Source organism: Bufo bufo, chromosome 1 (genome assembly GCF_905171765.1).
Source record: "Bufo bufo chromosome 1, aBufBuf1.1, whole genome shotgun sequence".
NCBI classification, from domain to species: Eukaryota; Metazoa; Chordata; class Amphibia; order Anura; family Bufonidae; genus Bufo; species Bufo bufo.
Window position 1 is genome coordinate 417,172,825 of NC_053389.1, and position 6,778 is coordinate 417,179,602.

The 6,778-nt window shown below is 34.3% G+C and overlaps 1 pseudogene; it reads right to left on the reverse strand.

Moving 5' to 3' along the window:
- Window positions 1–1,157: 1,157 nt before the first annotated feature.
- Window positions 1,158–4,789, reverse strand: LOC120987044 (annotated as a pseudogene).
- Window positions 4,790–6,778: the final 1,989 nt, after the last annotated feature.

Below are 6,778 nucleotides of genomic sequence, written 5' to 3' on the forward strand. Positions count from 1 at the left end.
GTGATATGCTGGATGTATCTGAGCTATCCCATAGAAAACTATGGGATCAGTTCTGGCTTCAGATCCCCTCAGGCGTTTCATACTGAAGGGGAACTGAACTGGATTGCTGGATTTATGTGATGCAGTAGCATGATTTGGTATATATATATATATAATATACTTATTTTAATTTAAAAAAATTTACAAATCAAGCTGAGACCAAATCTAATTCTTTAGGCGTTTGCATGCCTTCCCTCTAGACCTTAGAATAAGGCCTCTTTCACACATTTTTTTTTTTCGTTTACGGGCCGTTTTTTGCGTTCCGTATACGGTCCGTATACGGAACAATTCAATTCAATGGTTCTGCAAAAAAAAGGAATGTACTCCGTAAGCATTCCATTTCCGTATTTCCGTTTTTCCGTTCCGTTGAAAAATAGAACATGTCCTATTATTGCCTGCAAATCACATTCCGTGGCTCCATTCAAGTCAATGGATCCGCCAAAAAAACGGAACACATACGGAAATGCATCCGTATGTCTTCCATATCCGTTCCGTTTTTGCAGAACCATCTATTGAAAATGTTATGTCCAGCCCAATTTTTTTAATGTAATTACTGTATACTGTATATGCCATACGGAAAAACGGAACAGAAACGGAAACATAACGGAAACAAAAAACGGAACAACGGATCCGTGAAAAATGGACCGCAAAACACTGAAAAAGCCATACGGTGGTGTGAAAGAGGCCTAATTTGCATTCAATAAATGTGATGTGTTAAGAGTGAGCTTGCTGAAAAGTTAAACACTACTATTTTTACTACTATTTTCTTGTAGGAATCTTTTTTTTTTTGGCAATTGTACTTTAACATGCAAATGTGCATTATGCAAATACATCCATACTCTACAGAATTGGCGTAAAATAAATGTTTATTTCTCACGTATAATGACCTCAATGCTCATCACTGAGTTTAGGTTTCAGGGGAACTTTCCAAGATTTTCAGCTCAGCAATCTACAAAAATGCATTCTGAATATATGCAAAATGTAACAACCAATACAATATTGCATTTTGTTATGTACACAAACCAGCCTAATGTTAACTAGAGGAGAAAAAAAAAGAAAGAAAATAATTTAATATAATAAAAAAGCATTATTTACAACAAAATGTCAGATGTTTTTACTCCTGATCAGTACCTATCATGTCGTGCTCTGGGCCTACAGGCGGCACCAACAGTAACAGACCTGCTGTTTTGCCATGATATTGGCTCCCATGTGGCACAGACCTGACTGGTTTAAATACTGCAGACATTTTCTATGTATAAAATAACCAATGTCGTTTTCCGTTATCTTCTAATTATATTAAATCTCTTACTTCTCTTTTGTTCTATAGCTTATTGTTTTACAAACGGAACCTGTTTGGATTTCAGAGGCTCAGTGAGAACCATTCTATGACATAAAATTTCATATACAGCGAGACAAAACTGCCAGGAATTCATTTTCTTTATTTTTCAGACTTTAAACATTTTCCCAGTAGTTATGGTCAGCGTGACTCTTTGGGTGAATGTATTTATTGCTAAAGCCTCCTGGGATTAAATAAACCAAATGACACACTTGGATAATCTGAAAATATACTGGTGATGCTAACAACTGAACACTACACAACATAAAAGATGTGGATCTTCTGTTTGCTGGTCTGTCCAGCATGCCAAATTGTCCTTTGTTAACTCTCAGTTTGCATTCTCACACAAAGGGGTTAAAGTCACATCTATTCTTTGGAAGGTGCAGGACAGATTTGTTTGAATGATCTTTCCAGTCTATATAATCCATACCACCACATTTTTAGTGCTTTCTGAATGGCCCCTAGCCAAGTTCTACCATGCTCGGATGCCATGGAGTGCAGATACACTGCTTGCTTGCTGAATGGGTGTCTGCACTGTGTTTAAGTCCCCCACACTAAAATTCATGAAATTATTACTAGCTGAGTGGTGGGTTGCATGCTTGGCATGGATGAGTAACTGCAGTTGTAACTGCCACTGCAGGCTGGATTACTGTAGTTGGAGTAGGGAGGATAAGTGTTGTAGCTGTAAGGGTTAATGCTGACATTATATGGGGAATTGTATGGAGAGGACTCTCCCAAACAAGGTTTGCCATCTCTCACCAGAACAGGTACTGCTATCCTCCTTGGGGTGGAAGGCCCACCATTTCCAAAGTCTGATCTTGTCTTTGTCTTTTGCATTTGTACCTTCTATTCTGGAACCAGATCTTCACCTGTGTGGAGGTGAGCTTCAAAACATTGGCTAAATGGTCTCTCTCTGGGGCTGACAGATATTTCTGCTGTTTGAATCTCCTTTCCAGTTCATAGACCTGGGCTTGGGAGAACAGCACCCTGGGCTTTCTTCTTTTTCGTTGCCTTGGCCTGTCTGGGTCTTCCAAGTCTCGCTTATCAGTTTCCAAATTTTTCTGCAAAGAGCAGAGATCTGTAAAAATAAAGCAGATATTTGGGAGTAAGATCTAGCTATCAGGGTAGGAAATGAGTACAGGCAAGTGATGTGTTCTAAGCACCTCTCTTATTATATACAGTAATAGAATGCCATAAAGGGTATATGCTATACAATAAACATATAATTTATATTCAAACTATAAGTCTGTCATACATTACATTCACAGTTGAATTTTATTCATTCATTTTTCATTAATTTTCTGTCATTCAATTTTTTTTTTTCATCTGGTTAAAAATAATTGGATCTAATAGAACACTATACATATATATATATATATATATATATATATATATATATATATATACAAATTATTTATACATATGTTCTATTACATTACTCTTGTTTTAATCTTGTAGAATACAATGTATTTTTAGATCCAATATGTTAAAAGAAGGGAAAAAAAAAAAAAAAAGAGACATTATGACTAAGATGGAGAGTTATAATTTTGGCATCAGCTTGCTTCTGAAATAAATAAATAGTATCTGTCCCATTATTACTCTGTTGCAATATGTTCTTCAACATGAGGGAAAACCCAAGAAAATGTAACTGAATGCAATATACATTCCCTATTGTTATATAAAAAGTGCTAAACAATTTTATACTACAATAATAATAAGTGTTTATGATGAGAATACCAAAATGTAATAGCAGAATTGATATGAGAGGTTCAAGACTGGCAGAGTGACTCACAATTTTGTAGAGTGTGTTTAAGTGTGATTCACTTATCTGTACTTATTACATAAGTACAGAAACACTTGTGTAGATTTCTGCTGTTTTTGCATTCTGTTCATAATTATAATATAGTCCTAATGGTAGCAGTTGAAGTAATGTTTCCTGTGTACTTGATGCTTAGAAAATTTTTAGGATATTATTATTATTACTACAATAACTATTACATTAACAAAAGCAACAATAATATTGGCAGCAGAACTCTGCCTACAAAATTATTGTAATAGTCTATATATATATATATATATATATATATTATATATATATATAATTAGAATTATTATAGCAGTGACTATTACATTAACAAAAGCAACAATAATATTGGCAGCAGAACTCTGCCTACAAAATTATTGTAGTAGTAATATTTATATTGAAATTAGTGTAGCAGTAATATATAAGTATATTATTAGAATTATTGTAGTAGTAATATTTATATTATTAGAATTATTGTAGCAATAATATCTTTGTATATTATTAGAATTATTGTAGTAGTAATATCTTTGTATATTATTAGAATTATTGTAGTAGTAATATTTATATTAGAATTATTGTAGTAGTAATATCTTTGTATATTATTAGAATTATTGTAGTAGTAATATCTTTGTATATTATTAGAATTATTGTAGTAGTAATATCTTTGTATATGATTAGAATTATTGTAGTAGTAATATCTTTGTATATTATTACAAGTGTAGTGGTAATATTTATATGATCAGAAGTAGTAATATCCATATAATTAGAATTGTAGTAGCAATTTTATTTATATGATTAGAATTAGTGCAGCAGTAATATCTATTTATATTATTAAAATAATTTAGTAGTAGTAACATAACTTACATCTATATCATTATGCAGTAGTGTATTGGTGTTATTATTGGCGTCATATAACAGTGCTATACAATACACACATACATATTTTTATGGCGACTCAGCACATACTGTACACAAGTCTATACCGAGCTACAGATGAGATTTTCTAGTTATAAATCGGGTTACCAGTATATAGCTAGATATATCCAGATTGTATTTCTGTTAGAATTATGGCTTTATTACAAGCACTCCCCAATGCACTAGTTGTTACTAGGCAGTAGGTTTTTACTTGACTTCAATCATCGATCAGGTGGCATCAGCCCACCCTCCCACTAACCACACAATATCAGGTTCCCCTCTTTACCTTTCTTGTCTTCTTTGTGCTCTTTAGAGGAGTCCATTTCCATGTAGTTTTTGACAAAGAAGGATCCAGGGAATGGAGAAGACCCCTTGTTGTTGTCCCTCTGAGACATATCCTCTGTGAGCTCAGAAAGGCAGGGGGTCCCCGGATAAGACTCTTGTTTGAAGCTGGAGAGCATACATGAAGAGGTGTCCAGTCTGGGGGAGATGTCCATGGTAGAGAGGCCACTCTGATGTTGCTCTAAGTTCAGAATGTCTTTGACAGAAAATGGAGTGGAAGTCATAGGGCTGGCAAACATCATGGCACCAACACCAACACCAAATACAGACTCATGTACCCTCCCCAGACCTGAGAACGAGAGAGGGGCGAAACTGGATCCTATTATCCTAGAAGCAACTCATTCCAAGCAGAAGTCCTCACCTAGTAAGTGCTGGCCAGGCTGGGGAATTACTCTCCATAAGGAAGGAGGAGGAGGCGGGGCCAGAGCGGCCTTCTGCAGCCTCTCATTGGTCAGACCCGTCCCGGTGACGCAAGGTCCCTCACATATAGCTCACCTAATATAGGCATCCAGCAAAACACATCCACTACTTTTAAAGGGGCTGACATATATCTCCATTAAAGTTACTTTTCAGTACAGAAGTGCATCTTGTATCCTTTTCAGTAGTTCTGATGTCCATGCTGCTCTTGGTTTATCTTCACTTTAAGACATCGTTCCTATTTCCATTGATGAATTTACAGCTAATAAGCTTCAATTTTAACTGGATTTTATTATTCAGATTCCAGGCCTATATGTATTACTATTATTATTTGTATTATTAATATCGGTATGAACTAAACAGTACTTTGTTTATGCTTGAAACAGTTCTCTTTAGTGCAAAAAAAAAAAAAAGTGTATATATATATATATATATATATTATATATATAGCTGTAATACAAAATGAGTTATTATTGTTTATTATGATGCTTACTACTACTACTATACTACTATGGGACTACTTATGTAGTAGTAATATAGTAGAGTGCTATAAAATGATATAGCAAAAATAAATCAGAATATTTAAATAGCCATTGTCTCCATCATATTGGATTACATCAATCTATAATTCCTGAAGTATCCCATATCATTTTAATGTGACACAGCAATGGTTATTTCAACTGTTAAAAAACTCCTAGGAACTAGTATTTGGTAGTAGCTGTGGTAGGTATACTCCAAGACTAGATTAACGCTTCCAGTTCTCATTTTGTTTGGTAATATCTTTGTAAATGAAATGTACATAATTGTTATTATTATTCAGGTATACAATCTTGCTATAAGTTAATGAGCAGAGGACAGGCATGTGTTGAGATGATGCAGATAATAATAATATATGAGTGATGCTTATTTCCAGTGTCAAGAAACTCATAGGAACCAGTAGTAGATAGTACCTGTGGTAGGTACACGCCAGGACTAGGTCATCACTTACAGTTCTGGGCTTGTCTGGCAATATGTTTTGTGAGTAAATAGAAATTATTTAGGTATTAATGAGCAGAGGACAGGCATGTGTTAATATGGTTTAGATAATAATTGTAATTATGGGTGGGTAGATAGGCCGATAGACAGAGATAGGAGTATATATATATATATATATATATATATGATAGATAGATTCAAAAATATGTATTATCTACAGCAATACATGGTGCTGACTACAGATGTACATGTATGTTGGCCAGTGATGTGGCTACTTCTATACTTGGTGGCCGCAGGTTTATTATCTCAGCCTGAGCATCCAGTAAAGTGGTAACATCCGTTTCAATTAAAATTCTTGTGGAAAATGGATGATAATGCCCTGTAGTATTTGTTAGTGAATCAGGTTCCCTGTCATAGCTAAGGCTGACACTTTAATAGATGAGTGTGGACAGACGCCTGAAATATGGCTATTTAATGGGCAAATGCAGCCATTATACCACCTACCAGTGTTACTGCTGGGCTGAGCTGGACCTCCTCTGTCTGGATTATTAGATTCTTTATAAGTTATTATACAGTGGTGGTTGATTTATGCTTACAGCTAGTATGCAATATCAGATATTTTTTAGTATTGGATTATTATTTATATATTTTTATAGATTTATATGGTGTTTAATATTTCTTGTACTGTTTGCTATGCACGGCAGTACTCTGTATTATGACATGCGCTTGTTTTTTCAGTATCATGTATTGTGTATTATGTGTCGATACTTACTCATACATTGTGTGCTCTATGCGGTGCTATGCATCTAGTCTGTAGTTGTTTTGAATTAATATCTATTATATAGCATGGTATTATATTGTGTTTTTATTATACACAAATATACTATGAAATATGACCCTTTTATATTTTCTTTTACTCTTTTCACTATTAATTGTCTGTATGTAGTATG